Source organism: Myxine glutinosa, chromosome 1 (genome assembly GCF_964187855.1).
Source record: "Myxine glutinosa chromosome 1, kmMyxGlut1.1, whole genome shotgun sequence".
NCBI lineage: Eukaryota > Metazoa > Chordata > Myxini > Myxiniformes > Myxinidae > Myxine > Myxine glutinosa.
The window spans coordinates 200,293,925-200,313,256 of record NC_136261.1 but is presented as its reverse complement, the minus strand read 5'-3'; positions in this window follow the sequence as shown (position 1 = coordinate 200,313,256).

Here is a 19,332-nt window from a genome sequence, read left to right as displayed (position 1 = left end):
CCTGACAAATCTCACACTCTTACAATGTCTCTCCAAAAGGACCGACTGGACAACCCTCCCATCCACTTTCTGAATAATCCTCTCCAAGAAGTTCTGTCGCTCAAGCTTTTGGGTCTCACTATCTGCCATGATCTTTCTTGGGAAAACCACATTTCCAAGCTGGCCTCCAAAGCCAGTCGCCGACTGGGCATCCTCCGTCGTGCGAAGTCCTTCCTTGGCACACCTGAGCTCCTCACCACATACAAGGCTTTCATCCGCAGCTCAATGGAATACTGTTCCCCCCTCTGGGCTGGTGCTCCTGCCTCACACCTTGCTCGGCTTCACGCTGTTGAGGCCAAAGCTTTCAGAATCATTGGAATCTCCTGCGATGTAGTCATCTCCGAGGGCCTTTCACTCACTCACCGCAGGCAGGTTGGTGGTCTTTCTGTCTTCTACCGACTCCTCTCCGGCCTTGCTCCCCCAGCTCTCTCTGTACTCTGTCCCCCCAATATTCCTTCAGGTCGCACAAGATCTGCCTGCAACCCTCTTATGGTTAAACTGCCAAAGTCTAGGCTCTCTGCTCACCTTCACTCTTTCATTCCCCTTTTCTCCCACCTCTGGAACAAACTCCCCCACTCCCTTCAATCCCACTCCTCCCTCCAGGTCTTTAAAACAGCTGTTCACCACCATCTCTTATCTTCCCCCATCGAAATCCTTGATCTTTTCTACCCCCGGTAATTCACCCCAGAGTCCTTGCAGTGTTCATATGTTTTATTCCTCTCCCACCTCCCCCCAAGTCCTCCGATGTCCCTGCTCTCAAATGTTGTGTTTGTGTCCTTCCCCCTCTCTCCCCATCTTTTCTGCCGCTCCCCTTGTTTTTTGTGTTTTGTGTGTCGGTTTGTCTTTTTGTGTGATTAATGTTAGCTCTTTCACGAGCCTCGATCTTGTATACAAGAAAAAAAGAAAAAAAGAAAGAAAAAAAAGTCCTTGCAGTGTCCATATGTTTTATACCTCTCCCACCTCCCCCAAGCTCTCTCCCTCCCACAGTTCTCTCGATGTCCCTGCTCTCAAATGTTGTGTTTGTGTCCTTCCCCCCGCTCACCCCATCTTGTCTACTGCTGCCCTTATTTTGTGTTTTATGGTTCGGTTTGACTTTCTGTGTGATTAATGTTAGCTCTTTCATGAGCCTCGATCTTGTATACAAAAAACAAACAAAAAAAAGGATCCAAAAGACCCTGAGGATCCAAAAGACCCAAACAACCCCGAGGACCCAAATGACCCAGAGGACCCAAAAGACCCCAAGGTCACAGAAGACCCCCAAGGACTCTGAAAACCCAAATTACCCAAAAGTGTCAAAAGATTGAAAAGACCCAAAAGACTGAAAAGACCCTGAAGACCAAAAGGACCCCAAAGCCCCAAAAGCCTTTGAGGATCCAAAAGACATAGAGGACCCAAAAGACCCCAATGACCCAGAAGACCCCCAAGGACTCTGAAAACCCAAAACCAAAATACCACAAAGACCCAAAATACCGAATAGACCCTGAAGACCCAATGGCCCCAAACACCCAAAAGACCCCGAAGACCCAAAAGGCCCTGAAGACCCTTAAGACTGTTAAAGACCAAAATACCCCAAAGACCCAAAATACTGCTAAGACCCAAAAATACCCCAAAGACCCTTAAAGACCATTAAACACCCAAAATACCCCAAATACCTCGAAGACCCAAAATTCCCGAAAGATCCTTAAAGACCATTAAACACCCAAAAGACCCCAAAGACCCAAAATATCCCAAAGACCCTTAAAAGACCATTAAACACCCAAAAGACCCCAAATACCTCGAAGACCCAAAAATACCCCAAAGATCCAAAAATACCCCAAAGACCCTTAAAGACCATTAAACACACAAAAGACCCCAAAGACACAAAATACCCCCAACGACCCTTAAAATACCGTTAAACACCCAAAATACCCCAAATACCTCAAAGACCCAAAATACCCCAAAGACCATTAAATACCCTGAAGACCCAAAATACCCCATAGACCCTTAAAGACCCTGAATATCCCAATGACCCAAATTAACCAGAGGACTTAAAAGACCCTGAAAACCCTAAATACCCCAAAGACCCCGAGACCCTTAAATACCACAAAAACCCCAAAAAACTGAAGACCCAAAATTCCCCAAAGACCCATAAAGACCCCGAATACCCAAAAGACCCCAAGATCCTTCAATACCCAAATGCCCAAAAAGACCCAAAATAACCTGAAGACCCAAAATACCCCAAAGACACAAAATTCCCCAAATACCCTGAAGACTGAAGAGACCCAAAATATCCCAACAACCTTTAAATATCCTGAAGACCGAAAAGATCAAAAAAAACCCTGAAGACAGAAAAGACCCAGAAGACCCAACTTGGTCAACCAGAACGTTTTCTATCCGCATTTTTACCAGTTTTGTTACGTTGTTTAATGGCACAAGCAACTCACTGCATTTACTGACACTTGTAATTTTTTTGCAATTTGTTTCAAGGATTGGCCTTCTTTTCTCAAAGTTACAATTGCCTGTCTTTTTCTGGCGTTAGCGGAGCTTTGTTTCGTGCACGCACGGGGGGTAGTGGAGGGCAACGAGGGCTTGCCTGCAGGGACGGACGTGGCACGGGGGTTATCCGATCCCCACAACAAATAAACGTACAAGACAGGCAGAACAAAGAAATGCAATAAATAATGAATTTAATGAAAAGAATGCCAGGATAACAAAAACGAAAGATAAAGGCAACTAATTCCTAATTGAGGTGCCTCCATACAGACTCGTATACAGCACAAAGGGAGGGTGAAATAAACAAAAGCAAAAATGTAGTGTGGTGCGTTGACTGATACTCAGCTCCGATCTCCACAACGGTCTGGGGCTGTTTGGGGTCTGTGCGGGAAAACACGCATTGGCGCGAAGTCGTGTTCACCGCCAGCCGCCGATGCGAAGCGAACAGGCCAGAGCTCCTCCCTCAGTCCTTTTCGCTTGGCTGCATCAAGCTCCGACCGTCCCAAACTTCCCAGGTGCGCACAACATGAAGTGCAGCCGTCACGAGCCAACATCCAGAGAGAGAGAGAGAGAGAGAGCAGGATGCGTCCGCTTTTACCAACGCCCGGAACAGGGGGAGCAGAAATGCGATTCCTGTCATTAACCCAGCATAAGAGAGACAATGCAACTGGAACTGCCTGCCACGAACGCCGGAACAGAGAGAGAGCAAATGGCGGCACTTTGCCTTTTTGTTCCTGGTGCTGGAATCTTCGACGATGATGTCACACTATCACCAATCGTGCCGCGCCATCGCATCGCTCCTCCGTTCTTTAGCCAAACGGTCTTCGGGGCGTGGCATCACGGTCACTCTTGGTGGCCATCAATAATATTCGAGCTGGCTATGTCAATAGTAGTGTCCGGATCCGGTCGGTGATCACGTTATTTAATTTAGGTGCTGATCGCATGGCTGGTGGTGTAAGTGTAATAAGAACAAAGGGAAAACTACAGAGGCATTTACACACAGGATATTTACCCTTATACCCTGACTAATTCGCATAGCGCCACCCCTCACCATGGAGACACATAACGCTTACACGGACATCCAGGCCTGACTTAAATACAGGAAGGTTTCTTCTTTGCGACATTTGGAGCACACTACATTATACCATCCTATCTGGATGAAGGTATTTCATTGCCTACCTCCATACACGTAACTATATATATATTGTTACTGATCGCGGTTAGGATGTTATAGACCGAGCGGTGGTTTAAAACCGCGACCTAACAAAACTCACCCGATTCCACCCGAACGTTGGTTGTATCGCACCCTAGCTGCTCAATGAGGGAAAAGACAAAAGCGACGCAATGCAAGAGGAAAACGGAGACAAAAAAAAGGTTTGAAATACTACTACATTTATTCCTACTATTTACACACAAGCAAAAAGACAGATGTCACGTTTATTTACAAGCACAAGACGCAGGTGACACAGTGCAAATTTAGCTTACCTACAGACTTAACTTATATCCCAGGACAGAACAAACAGAACGCTGACTCACGCGGGGAATGCCAGGGATGGCAGAAGGTGGATGGCTGGAGGGAGAGGAAAGGTCCAAGGGGGGTCCCGCAGCACAACCGGCGCGTTCAGCAGCCTCCGTTCCGTTTCGGCCCTGCTCCGAACCGCCGTTCAGGCCCCCTTTGGCGGTTGGGTGGCGCTGCTGCGGCTGCCTGCACTTGCCTTGCCAGGCCTTGTCTCACTCGTCACCACCGACTCCTCACCACCGCAACCAACTGACCACCGACTCCTTTCTCTGGCAACCGACTGTCACCAACTCCTTGCAACCAACTCCTCCTCTCTTTCTCTCAACCGACCCAGACCAACCCAGAGTGCATCTCTCTTTCTTCTTCTCCTCCTCCACTTCCGGTTGCGCCCTTTTATAGCGCCCCCAGCGATCACGCCCCCGGCGCTTTGGACACGCCCATTGGGGCGCTCACCTCGGCCCTGGCCGGTCGCACGACCCTCGGGCTCCGCCCCGGACGACGACGGGCGGGCGCGCCCCTCCCCTCCTCTGACGAGGTGGAGACACGCCTTTCTTCCCTGACTCGAGCCTCGTGGTCAATGGCGGTTATTGGAGGGGAGGTGATTGGGAATCGAGGGCTCAGCAATGACGAGAGGGGATGTAATATGGCAATCGAGGGTCGGCAATCACGAAAGGGGGATGTGAAGGAAATGGGGATTTTTGGGGATGGGAATGAAAGGGGATCTATTCTCTTTCACTGGTGCAATGGAGTACTTCAATTAATGGGAGACACAGCCTTATCCTAAAACACAGAATAAGATATAACTGTCAAAAGAAAAGATATATCGTGTCCTGCATGTATGTTTTTATGGACTAACTACGTGAACGCCCTTTGACCTTTATACAACCACAACGGAGGGAGGAGGGGTGATATTTTACAACATTTTACCACCACAACAAAATAAAATAAAAACATTCTCATATTCACAACACTGCACCCTCCTCCCCTTAGGCACGTCCCGGGCCTATTACTTTTACCTTAGTGTGGCATGTAGGTGTAGTTCCCTCTACTTTTAACCTGACCCTGAGTGCGACTGGTTTTAAAACATAAATAAATGTGTCCCGCTGCTCCATTGCACCCTGCCTAACAGACTTACGCCCACAGTTAACCGAATTGCGGAATGGTCTTCAAACTATACACTGACGGTGGGGAGCATTATTTACACTGACGCGAATTTTATTTACAAAACTAACCCAGGACCTGTAATTGTTCTTTCTGGGGGGGAGGACAGTCTGCTCTGCATCAATGCACCATTAAAGCACCCAAAAACGCACCAATACACACCCAAGCACCAATCGGTGCAGTCACCATTGTTCAATGAATAAAATAAAACCAACAAACCCAACCCTGCAGGTGTCTCTTGCTCTTCGGCTCCCTCTGCTGGTTATTATTATTTCTTCCAGTTGTTGTCATTTTCATTTGCTTTGCTTACTGGCGGCCTATTTGCAATAAAGCTTGCCCAAACGTGTCCATTTTATTTATCTTTATTTATGGCCCACAGGGCCGACTACGTGTGGTTCACCTGTGGGGCATCGGTGCCCTGTGGCCAAGGTCCGCCAGCAAGATTTCGGGCCCTCATGGCCGGTTCCAGCAGAGGGGCCATGCCCCAACCCATGGGGTCCATAAGTGGTGCTCGGCCACTGACATGTGGTCCATAATGTGGTGCATCGATGCAGACAGCTGGTTCTGGGAATTTCGGGCGCACAATGGCCGACCCACGCACGCTCCCCTCGGCGCCCAACGGCGCTCAGGCCCTCATGTGGGAGACAAAAGGGGGGACAAGACAGATGAGCGAGGGGTAAGGTCTCAAGGGTACACATCAAAAAGGCAATGCAAGGCGAAATGCGTACGGAGGGCGAAGTGAGAAAGCTCGTCCCTACCGTACGTCACCCCCCTGTTACCTAGCCCACCCTTGCCCTTACCCCATATGTACAAAACCTACACATTACCAATTCGTCACTACTGTCACGTCTTCCCCATATTTCCCCTATACCAAATTCGTCTCCACAATCCCTCTACTTCAAAATTTGCCATCATCAAGTCATCATCAATCCTCATAAGGAGGCAGAGATGGAACATCAAAGCACAATGTTACACCCACGTCATGATGCGTCTCACAACCCAAACATTTGCATCATAAAAATAATTAAACTATGGCATGGTGTGGAGTACCTGTCACCTCAGGTGAGTGGATGCAGATGGTGCGAGGAGACTTCATCCTAACTACTTTCTAAATGACTTTAACACACTTTACACTACCCGGGGTCTTTCCCCTGCCAATCCATTGGCCACTTACACTATGGGTTCTAACAACCAATCCCCATTGACCAAACTGTGGTGCTTCTCAATTTGGGGTCTCACTCCCCCGATTCATCTCCCGGTGCCCTCGCACAATTTCTGGGCCGCGACGTGTAGCTCTCCCAACAGGTCTACCCACCTGCACACCTCCACCACTGTAGTTGCCACCCGAGCTTACCTAGCTCCTCACCCTAACCTATCTAACTGGGGGCAGCCCCTCTCCTGGCTCGGTCACCCCATGGTGCCCTCTGGCACTGGGCTACCCGGGTCCGTCCTCCGGATCCTTGGGCCCCATCCACAACAACTACTACCGGCTCCCAGAGCCCACCTGCGGCCTCACCTGGCCGACATCCTTACAGTGGTGGAGTGCCCAAACCAACTACACACACTAACAGGCTACACGCCCAGCCATTTCCACAACACTAATGCACCCATCCAAATACCATTCTTTCACCTCGCACCACAGATGCCAATATCCAACCACAATTTACCTGTACCCTCTACCTAACACTTACACTACCCGCCCCGGGTATCCGTGATGGGGGTCCACTCTTCCCCCATTCACACCTTCGCACCATCCACTCCACTCCACAATTTCCACCATACTCACTCCACGACCATCCATTCCAATACTCCATACCATTTATTCCATACACCTGTCTTTCATTCACCTGTCGTTGCACACCTGTGCAATCTCACCTGGTGCCACCTGCACCCTCCTCCTCTTTCTGGACCAGTTGGTCAACGCAACACACATCACCATCACTCACTCATACACTGCTCCACACACCTGTTCAGTTGCACACCTGTGCAATCACACCTGTTCCATTCTCACCTGTTCAATCCTCACACGCACGGCATCACCTCAGCTAACTACTCCCCTCTGAAACTTGCGCTTCCCAGTCGTCCCTTTAAACTATTGCGCTCCCACGTCATTATCATCCATACTAATCTACCTGCGTCCCCACTACAGGTATCAGTCACTAACTAAACTTAACGTTACCTAATGTCAATCTCTTCTAGATCCCTATCATTATCCAAGCCCTCCCTGGCTCGGTTGTCATAGCCACCCCATAAACTATTGCGCATTTGCCCCCACTCTGTGAGGGATGGTGGATTTGCCATCCCACCACATCGGGGGTCTCTCACTATCAATTTTGTTCGTCCAGATTCCACAAGTCTAAAATTTTCTATTTACTGCCAATTCTATTCACTTTTCTAAATTTTGTATCAAATCACTACTATCACTATCACCATCACCCGTCTACTTATTAGGTCCTCTCGGTGCGCCAATTCACATCTACAGCCCGGCTTCGTACAGCCGAGCAATGAACGCGGGTTCTTTTGTGCCAGCGGCTGGATACGTCCCGCATTCGGGGCAGGGACGGAGGCTTACCCGGGCCGAGATCCCATGCACCACCTCGGCGTGGAGCCATCCAATGTCCCGATCTCGACCTGCCGGCACGTCTCAATAGAAAGTGGTCGCCATGACGACCCTTCCTATCGGGCTGCCCGCTCCGCCTAGTGGAGCCCGGACGCGGCCGCTCCACGCGAGGCCCAGCGTGGATCGCGCACGGCGGTCCTTTCGAACCCGCCGTGGCTCGGATCTCCGCTGGTTCTCGCGGCACGCGAAGCCCGGCACGCACCGAGGGCCCGATCCGGCTATAAGTCGTTCTAACCTTTAACCCGGTTATCGTCGACGCCTCACCTGGATGCTTACAAGCATACGCTACCCCTTTCGTGCTCATACATGCAGCCGTTTCCATGCTCTTGGTCGTACCTTCTCTAACACACCTCGGTACACTCATTCCGCTCACCGACTTGGTCACACACCTGACCACCGAACACCTTGGCACACATTCGTCGCTCGCACACCTCACCAACACACCTCTTCGCGCCCCTTTCTCGGTCACCTCTGTGACAATCACAGGTGTGCCCTCACTCACACACCCAACCACGTGCCTCACCACCAACTCAAAGGTGCCTTCCCACACACGCTCTACCATTCCAGGTGTGCACCCTTCCATTCCAGGTGTACATCCTCGCTCACCTGTCACAACCAACTCACGCTCCGTTTCACTCTCACTACTCTCACCTCCACTCTCGGTCGCGCACTCACCCTTACTCTCGACAGCACACTCTTTCCTCATGCACCCGTCCGTTACACACCTTTCTCGCGCATCCTCCCGCGCACACTTTTTCGTTACCTCCTCCGTAACACTCACCACACCGCGCTTCCCTGTGCTCCCTCGCACACGCGCTTCGACCAACTCACTCTTGACGGCACACTCACTCCTCGGCGTGCACTTTTTCCTCACACACCCCATGGTCGGACATTCTCGCACACCTCTTTTTTCGCACACCTGACCTGTCGCACACTTCACCAACGGCCTTTCACGAACACCCGGATCCAAACCAATCCCCAAGCCGACTGAATCTCCCCTCACATCATGTACATTGCCACTCACCTCCGTACCTCGTCGCACCTCCTCTGCCACCTGCAAACTTTTTATTTGGTTAGTGAGCACCGCATCATGATTTGAACACAGACCTTGTACATATTCCATGACTTCCTCCTTTATCTCCCTCTTAGTTTCCCTCCGTCTCTTCTTAATTTCACTCACCCCTTCTTCCACTTCCTCTACTTTTTGTTTAACCTCTTTTATTTCTCGGTGCGTCTCCTCAAGTTCGTCCTCTAAGGCTACCTTAACCGTTTCGATGTGCGTTCTCACCTGCCGGTCCTTTGTCTCCATTATCTCTGTCACCTCCTCCACCCTCATTGTCAGTTCCTCCCGTACCATCTGACATTGCCTCTGCGTCGCTATTAATTCGTTTTTAATTTCTTTTTGTGTCGCCTTTAACCCTCCGAGTACTGCAGTGTTCCTTTGAACCTGCTCCACTAACTTAGTTTGTCCCTCTGTCAGCTGCTCCACCTCCTCCGTCAGATCTTCTATTCCCCCTTATAACTTAGCCGTATTATTCCTCACTTCTTTCTCTATACGCTTTTCGCCTCGCTTTACCTCCTCGCGTAGCCCCGAGACCTCCTCACTCACCCCTCGTCGTATTTCCTCCATCTGGTTCCCCATCTGTTCGATTTCCCGGGCGGATTGTTCCCCTATTTCCCGCAATTTGTCCTCCATCCTATTTTCTAACCCCATTAACCCATTTTTCACCCCCTCTAACTGATTCTCCTGGGCAGCCATTCTATTTTCCACCCCCGTTAACCCATGTTTCACCCCTTCTATCCCATTGTCTAACCCCTCAAATTTCTTGTCTAACTCCTTAAAATTATTGTCTAACCCCTCAACGGTACCCCTCGCTTCGTCCCTCATTACCCCCATTTGGTTTCCCATTACCCCCATTTCGTTTCCCATTACCCCCAATTGCTTATTCTGAGCCTCCATCCGGTTCCCCATTTGATCCATTTTTGCATTCAGTTGGGTCAAGAATAATCTGAGGTCAAACCCGGTTTGCCCAGCGTCCCCAGCCGCCACCGCGGGCTCGCCCTCCGCGGCGCCGCTATTTTGGGACCCTTCAACCACGTGCGCGAGCGCGCCATTTTGCGCGCCTGATATTCCCGCAACCACATTGCCATTTTCCTCCTCCCTTTCTTCCCCGAAGTCCTGGGTTACTTCTAACCCCTCTATCTCTCCCACCGGCATCCCGTCGCCTTGGACAGCCATGGCGCGATTTCAAAATTCGGGCTTTTCCTTTAAAACAAAACAAATTTCGGTATTTTATAATTTTGAGCGCGTGAAGCGCGCTCCGGGTCGATCTCACTCCCCGACACCAATTGTTACTGATCGCGGTTAGGATGTTATAGACCGAGCGGTGGTTTAAAACCGCGACCTAACAAAACTCACCCGATTCCACCCGAACGTTGGTTGTATCGCACCCTAGCTGCTCAATGAGGGAAAAGACAAAAGCGACGCAATGCAAGAGGAAAACGGAGACAAAAAAAAGGTTTGAAATACTACTACATTTATTCCTACTATTTACACACATGCAAAAAGACAGATGTCACGTTTATTTACAAGCACAAGACGCAGGTGACACAGTGCAAATTTAGCTTACCTACAGACTTAACTTATATCCCAGGACAGAACAAACAGAACGCTGACTCACGCGGGGAATGCCAGGGATGGCAGAAGGTGGATGGCTGGAGGGAGAGGAAAGGTCCAAGGGGGGTCCCGCAGCACAACCGGCGCGTTCAGCAGCCGCCGTTCCGTTTCGGCCCTGCTCCGAACCGCCGTTCAGGCCCCCTTTGGCGGTTGGGTGGCGCTGCTGCGGCTGCCTGCACTTGCCTTGCCAGGCCTTGTCTCACTCGTCACCACCGACTCCTCACCACCGCAACCAACTGACCACCGACTCCTTTCTCTGGCAACCGACTGTCACCAACTCCTTGCAACCAACTCCTCCTCTCTTTCTCTCAACCGACCCAGACCAACCCAGAGTGCATCTCTCTTTCTTCTTCTCCTCCTCCACTTCCGGTTGCGCCCTTTTATAGCGCCCCCAGCGATCACGCCCCCGGCGCTTTGGACACGCCCATCGGGGCGCTCACCTCGGCCCTGGCCGGTCGCACGACCCTCGGGCTCCGCCCCGGACGACGACGGGCGGGCGCGCCCCTCCCCTCCTCTGACGAGGTGGAGACACGCCTTTCTTCCCTGACTCGAGCCTCGTGGTCAATGGCGGTTATTGGAGGGGAGGTGATTGGGAATCGAGGGCTCAGCAATGACGAGAGGGGATGTAATATGGCAATCGAGGGTCGGCAATCACGAAAGGGGGATGTGAAGGAAATGGGGATTTTTGGGGATGGGAATGAAAGGGGATCTATTCTCTTTCACTGGTGCAATGGAGTACTTCAATTAATGGGAGACACAGCCTTATCCTAAAACACAGAATAAGATATAACTGTCAAAAGAAAAGATATATCGTGTCCTGCATGTATGTTTTTATGGACTAACTACGGGAACGCCCTTTGACCTTTATACAACCACAACGGAGGGAGGAGGGGTGATATTTTACAACATTTTACCACCACAACAAAATTAAAAAAAAACATTCTCATATTCACAACAATATATATATATATATATATATATATATATATATATATATATATATATATATATATATTGTTGCGGAGATGAGGACTGTATATTTTTTTGATTGTGTGCTGTACTATTATTATTATTGTTTATTCTGCGCCCCCCTACCTCCGGAGCTGTGTAAAGGTGAAAGGGCATCCCATAATTAGTCCACAAGCATACACGTCAGCCAAGTAATAGAATACCCCTGTTGATAGTTATCTCTTATTCTGTGTTTTAGGGTAAGGCTGTGTCTCCCACTAATTGAAGTACTCCATTGCACCAGTGAAAGAGAATAAATCCCCTTTCATTCCCATCCCCAAAATCCCCATTTCCTTCACATCACCTCTCGTCATTGCCGAGCCTCGATTGCCCATATTACATCCCCTCTCGTCATTGCCGAGCCTCGATTGCCCATATTACACCCCCTCCAAAACCACCATTGACCATGTGCTCGAATCGGAGAAGAAAGGCGTGCCCGCCCATCATCATCAAGGGGGGAGCCAGAGGGTTGCGCGACCAACCAGAGCCGAGGTGAGCACCCCGATGGGCGTGTCCAAAAAGGCTGGCGGCTTAATCGCCGGAGGCGTTATAAAAGCGCGCACGCAGGAAGCAACTTGAGTTGGTCACCAAGAGAGAGAGTCGTGAAGAGTCAGTCAGTGGAGTCGGTGGTCAGTTGGTTGCGGTGAGGAGTCGGTGGTGGCGGTCAGTGGTTGCGTTGGTTGCGGTGAGGAGTCGGTGGTGAGGAGTGAGTGAACCAAGAAAGAGTTGAGGGTTTGGACCAGACGCGTCAGACAAGTCCTGGGAAAGCAGCGGAGGCCACAGCAGCCAAAAACAGCAGCGTGGGGCCTGAACGGCGGCTGCTAAATGCGCCGGTTGTGCTGCGGGACCCCCTTGGACCTCCCTCTCCCTCCAGCCATCCACCTCCTGCCTTTCCATCCTTCTTGTGTACGTGAGTTTGTTCTGTTTGTTCTGTCCTGGGTTAATTAAGTCTGTATAAGCTAGTATTTTCCCTGTGTCACCTGCGTCTTATGTGCTTGTAAATAAACGTGACTGCTTTCTTTTTGCTTGTGTGTAAATAGTCAATAAATTCAGTAGTATTTCCAAACCTTTCTTTGCCTTCGTTTTCCTCTTTGCATTCGTCGTTTTTGTCTTTTCCCTCATTGAGCAGCTGCGGTGCGATCCGGCCAACGTTTGGGTGGAATCTAATTTCAGGAAATTAGAGCTGTCTCCCTCGACATATCACGTGCCTTCGACACGGTCTGGCACCCCGCTCTGCTCACCAAACTCTCCTCCTTTGGTATCCATGGAAATCTCCACGCATGGCTGGCGGACTTCCTCTCTAGTCGTCGTCAACGTGTGGCCCTGAATGGGTTTCTCTCATCTCCTCTTCCTGTTCAGGCTGGAGTTCCCCAAGGCAGTGTTCTGGGCCCCGTGCTTTTTCTGGTCTTCATCAATGATCTCTCTGACTCTCTCGAAAATCCTCTCTATCTCTTTGCTGATGACTCCACTCTCTGCCGCTCCATTCCTCTTCCCTCAGATCGGCAGTCTGCTGCCTCCTCACTCTCTGAAGACCTGGACAAAATCACAGACTGGTCAAACAAGTGGAACATGTCTTTCAATCCTGACAAATCTCACACTCTTACTATGTCTCTCCGAAAAGATCGACTGGACAACCCTCCCATCTACTTTCTCAACAATCCTCTCCAAGAAGTTCTGTCGCTCAAGATTTTGGGTCTCACTATCTGCCATGATCTTTCTTGGGAAAACCACATTTCCAAGCTGGCCTCCAAAGCCAGTCGCCGACTGGGCATCCTCCGTCGTGCGAAGTCCTTCCTCGGCACACCTGAGCTCCTCACCACATACAAGGCTTTCATCCGCAGCTCAATGGAATACTGTTCTCCCCTATGGGCCGGTGCTCCTGCCTCACACCTAGCTCGGCTTCACGCTGTTGAAACCAAAGCTTTCAGAATTATTGGAATCTCCCGCGATGAAGCTATCTCTGAGGGCCTTTCACTCACTCACCGCAGGCAGGTAGGTGGTCTTTCTGTCTTCTACCGACTCCTCTCCGGCCTTGCACCCCCAGCTCTCTCTGTGCTCTGTCCCCCAAATATTCCTACAGGTCGCACAAGATCTGCCAGCAACCCTCTGATGGTTAAACTGCCGAAATCTCGGCTCTCTGCTCACCTTCACTCTTTCATTCCTCTTTTCTCCCGCCTCTGGAACAAACTCCCTCACTCCCTTCAATCCCACTCCTCCCTCCAGGTCTTTAAAACAGCTGTTCACCACCATCTCTTATCTTCCCCCATCCAAAACCTTGATCTTTTCTACCCCCGCTAATTCACCCCAGATCCACCTTGTTTGAAATTCCAACTTCTTTCCTGGAAGTCCTGGCAGTGTCCATATGTTTTATACCTCTCCCACCGCCCCCTTCCCATGCCCCCCCCCCCCCCCAAAGCCCTCGCCCTCTCTCAGATCTCTCCATGTCTCCATGTCTCTCGGTCCCTGCTCTCAAATGTTGTGTTTGTGTCCTTCCCCCTCTCTCCCCATCTTGTCTACCGCTCCCGATGTTATATGTTTTATGTGTCGGTTTGTCTTTCTGTGTGATTAATGTTCGCTCTTTCACGAGCCTCGATCTTGTATACAAAAAAACAAAAAAACAAAAAAAAAATCGGGTGAGTCGGGGATCCTGTTAGTGTTAGGTCACGGTAATACACCACTGCTCGGTCATCATACCATCTAAACCGCGATCAGTAACAATTGGTGTCTGGGAGTGAGATTCGGGGCCCGAACCAAATTTTTAAAACATCTAAAAAAAAAAAAAATTTGGTCAAAATTTGGAGCGGCCGAAATTTGTTTTGTTTTACAAAACCTGAACTTTGAAATCGCGCCATGGCTGGTCAAGGTGACGGGATGCCGGTGGGAGAGATAGAGGGGTTAGGAGTAACCCAGGATCAAATGGAGGGAAGCAATGAGGAGGCGGTTGAGGGAGTATCAGGCGCGCAAAATGGCGTCCTCGCGCACGAGGTTGTGGGCGCGCAAAATTGCACCTCGCACATTGCTACGGCGGCCGCACCCGCTGCACAAGTGGGAGGGATGGCGCAAATGCAGGCCCTCATGGAGCAATTTATGGTACAAATGCAGGCGTCCCTCAACCTGCAGAAGGACGATATGAGGGCTAATAGTGAGCAAATGAGGGCTGATAGTGAGCGATTGGGTGAGCGATTGGAGGGCCAAATGGGGGTAATGAGGGACGAAGCGAGGGCTCAGAGTGAGCAATTGGGGGTAATGAGGGACGAAGCGAGGGGTACCGGTGAGGGGTTAGACAATAATTTTAAGGGATTAGACAAGAAATTTGGGAAGTTAGACGACAAATTTGAGGGGTTAGACAACGGGATAAAAGAGGTGAAAAATGGGTTAATGGGGTTAGAAAATAGGATGGAGGACAAATTGCGGGAGATAGGGGATCAATCCGCCCGAGAAATTAAACAAATGGGAGAGCAGATAGAGGAGGTAAAAATCGGGGTAGAAACCAAACTGGATGCTCAGAGGGATGAATTGGGACAGATGAGGGCGGCATCTACAAAAGAAAGGGAGGAGATGAAGGAGGAGATACGACGAGGTGTGAGTGAGGAGGTCTCGGGGCTACACGAGGAGGTAAAGCGAGGTGAGAAGCGTATGGAGAAAGAGGTGAGAAATGGGGCGGCAAAGTTACAAGGGGGAATAGAAGATCTGACGGAGGAGGTGGAACAGCTGACGGAGGGACAAAAAGAACTAGTGGAGCAGGTTCAAAAGAACACTGCGGTACTAGGAGGGTTAAAAGCGACACAAAGAGACATCAAGGAAGACTTAATAGTGACGCAGAGGCAATGTCAGATGGTACGTGAGGAACTGACAATGAGGGTGGACGAGGTGACAGAGATAATGGAGACGAAGGACCGAGAGGTGAGGATGCACATAGAGACGGTCACGGTAGCCTTAGAGGACGAACTTGAGGAGACGCACCGAGAAATAAAAGAGGTTAAACAAAAATTAGAGGAAGTGGAAGAAGAGGTGAGTGAAATTAAGAAGGGACGGACAGAAACTAAAAGAGAAATCCAGGAGGAGGTGATGGAATATGTGCAAGGTCGGTGCTCAACTCATGATGTGATGCTCACTAACCAAATAAAGAGTTTGCAGGTGGCAAAGGAGGTGCGACGACGAGGTACGGAGGTGAGTGGCAATGTATATGATGTGAGGAAAGCTTCAGTCGGCTTGGGGATTGGTTTGGATCCGGGTGTTCGTGAAAGTCCGTTGGTGAAGTGTGCGACAGGTCTGGTGTGCGAAAAAAGAGGTGTGCGAGAATGTCCGACCATGGGGTGTGTGAGGAAAAAGTGCACGCCAAGGAGTGAGTGTGCCGTCAAGAGTGAGTTGGTCGAAGCGCGTGTGCGAGGGGGTACATGGAAGCGCGGTGTGGTGAGTGTTACGGAGGAAGTAACGAGAGAGTGTACACCTGTGGTGAGTGTTACAGAGGATGTAACGAGAAAGTGTACGCCTGTGGTGAGTGTTACAGAGGATGTAACGGGAGAGTGTGCGCAAGAGTGTGCGCGAGAAAGGTGTGTAACGGACGGGTGCATGAGGAAAGAGTGTGCTGTCGAGAGTAAGGGTGAGTGCGCGACCGAGAGTGGAGGTGAGAGTAGTGAGAGTGGCACGGAGCGTGAGTTGGTTGTGACAGGTGAGCGAGGATGTACACCTGGAATGGAAGGATGCACACCTGGAATGGTAGAGCGTGTGTGGGAATGCACACTTGAATTGGTCGTGAGGCACGTGGTTGGGTGTGCGGGTGAGAGCACACCTGTGGTTGTCACAGAGGAGGTGACCGAGGAGGGGGCGCGAAGAGGTGTGTTGGTGAGGTGTGCGAGCGACGAATGTGTGCCAAGGTGTTCGGTGGTCAGGTGTGTGACCAAGTCGGTGAGCGGAATGAGTGTACCGAGGTGTGTAAGGAAAGGTACGAGGAGCATGGGAACAGCTGGAGGTATGAGCAAGAAAGGGGTAGCGTATGCATGTAAGCATGCAGGTGAAGCATCGACGGTAACCGGGTTAGAGGTTAGAACGACTTATAGCCGAATCGGGCCCTCGGTGCGCGTCGGGCAGCTTCGCGTGCCGCGAGGACCAGCGGGGATCCGAACCACGGCGGTTTCGAAAGAACCGCCGTACGCGATCCACGCTGTGCCTCGCTTGGAACGGCCGCGTCCGGGCTCCACTAGGCGGAGCGGGCAGCCCGATAGGAAGGGTCGTCATGGCGACCACTTTCTATTGAGACGTGCCGGCAGGTCGAGATCGGGACATTGGATGGCTCCACGCCGAGGTGGTGCGTGGGATCTCGGCCCGGGTAAGCCCCCGTCCCTGCCACGAGTGCCGGACGCATCCAGCCGCCGGCACCAAAAGAACCCGCGTTCATTGCTCGGCTGTACGAAGCCGGGCTGTCGACGTGAATTGGCGCACCGTGAGGATGTAATAAGTAGACGGGTGATGAGGATAGTGTTTTGGCCCCGAAATTAGAAAAAAAGCAAAATTGGTAATGGTACGGTGATTGGCAGTAAATGGCAAATTGTTGATTTGTTGGATTTGGACGAGCGAAATTGATAGTAGGAGGCCCCCGATGTGGTGGGATGGCAAATCCACCATCCCTCACAAACGGGTGGGGGCAAATGCGCTATAGCTTATGGGGTGTATGGCAGTGAAAACTAGCCCGGGTGGGTTAGGTTATATTGTGTGTAGGGATCTAGCGAAGATGACATTAGGTGACGTTAAGTTTAGTTAGTGACTGATACCTGTAGTGGGGACGCAGGTAGTTTAGTGTGGATGATAATGACGTGGGAGCGCAATAGTTTAAAGGGACGACTGGGAAGCGCAAGTTTCAGAGGGGAGTAGTTAGCTGGGATGATGCCGTGTGTTTGAGGATTGAACAGGTGTGATTGCACAGGTGTGCAACTGAACAGGTGTGTGGAGCAGTGTATGAGTGAGTAATGATGAGGTGTGTTGTGTTGACCAAATGGTCCAGGAAGAGGAGGAGGGTGCAGGTGGCACCAGGTGTGATTGCACAGGTGTGCAACAACAGGTGAATGGAGAATGGTTGTGTGAAATAAATGGTTGTATGGAATAAATGGTATGGAGTATTGGGATGGATGGTCGTGGAGTGAGTATGGTGGAAATTGTGGAGTGGAGTGGATGGTGCGAAGGTGTGAATGGGGGAAGAGTGGACCCCTTTCACGAGTACCCGGGGCGGGTAGTGTAAGTGTTAGGTAGAGGGTACAGGTAAATTGTGGTTGGATATTGGCATCTGTGGTGCGGGTGAAAGAATGGTCTTTGGATGGGTGCATTAGTGTTGTGGAAATGGCTGGGCGTGTAGCCTGTTAGTGTGTGTAGTTGGTTGGGCGCTCCACCACTGTGAGGATGTCGGCCAGGTGAGGCCGCAGGTGGGCTCTGGGAGCCGGTAGTAGTTGTTGTGGATGGGGCCCGAGGATCCGGAGGACGGACCCGGGTAGCCCAGTGCCAGAGGGCACCAAGGGGTGACAGAGCCAGGAGAGGGCCTTCCCCAGTTAGGTAGGTTAAGGTGAGGAGCTAGGTAAGCTCGGGTGGCAACTGCAGTGGTGGAGGTGTGCAGGTGGGTAGACCTGCTGGGAGAGCTACACGTCGCAGCCCAGAAATTGTGCGAAGGCACCGGGAGATGAATCGGGGGAGTGAGACCCCAAATTAAGAAGCACCACAGTTTGGTCAATGGGAATTGGTTTTTAGAACCCATAGTGTAAGTTGGCCAATGGATTGGCAGGGAAAGACCCCGGGTAGTGTAAAGTGTGTTAAAGTCATTTAGAGGATAGTTAGGAAGAAGGATCTCCTCACACCATCTGCATCCACTCACCTGAGGTGACAGGTACTCCGCACCATGCCATGTTTTGTTATTTTATTGTGCAAATGTTTGGATTGTGAGACGCATCATGATGTGGGTGTGACATTGTGCTTTGATGTTCCATCTCTGCCTCCTTATGAGGATTGATGATGAATTTGGTGATGGCAAATTTTGAAGTAGAGGGATTGTGGAGACGAATTTGGTATAGGGGAAATATGGGGAAGACGTGACAGTAGTGACGAATTTGTAAATGTGTAGATTTTTGTACATATGGGGTAAGGGCAAGGGTAGGGTAGGTGACAGGGGGGTGACGTACGGTAGGGACGAGCTTTCTCACTTCGCCCTCCGTACGCATTTCGCCTTGCATTGCCTTATTGATGTGTACCCTTGTGACCTTACCCCTCGCTCAATTGACTTTCCCCTTTTGTCTCCCACATGACCTGTGCGCCGTTGGGCGCCGAGGGGAGCGTGCGTGGGTCGGCCATTGTGCGCCCGAAATTCCCAGAACCAGCTGTCTGCATCGATGCACCACATTATGGACCACATGCCTGTGGCCGAGCACCACTTATGGACCCCATGCGTAGGGGCATGGCCCCTCTGCTGGAACCGGCCATGAGGGCCCGAAATCTTGCTGGCGGACCTTGGCCACAGGGCACCGATGCCCCACAGGTGAACCACACTAGTCGGCCCTGTGGGCTATAAATAAAATAAATAAAAAGGACACATTGGGTGCAAGTTTTAATACAAATAGGCCGCCAGTAAGCAAAGCAAAAGAATGACAACATCTGGAAGACCAAATAATAATAACCAGCAGAGGGAGCCGAAGAGGAAGAGATCACCTGCAGGGTTAGGGGTTGTTGATTTTATTTTTATTGAACATGCATTGAACACTTGAACCGTGATGACTGCACCGATTGGTGCTTGGGCGTGTATTGGTGCGTTTTTGGGTGCTTTAATGGTGCATTGATGCAGAGCAGACTGTCTCCCCC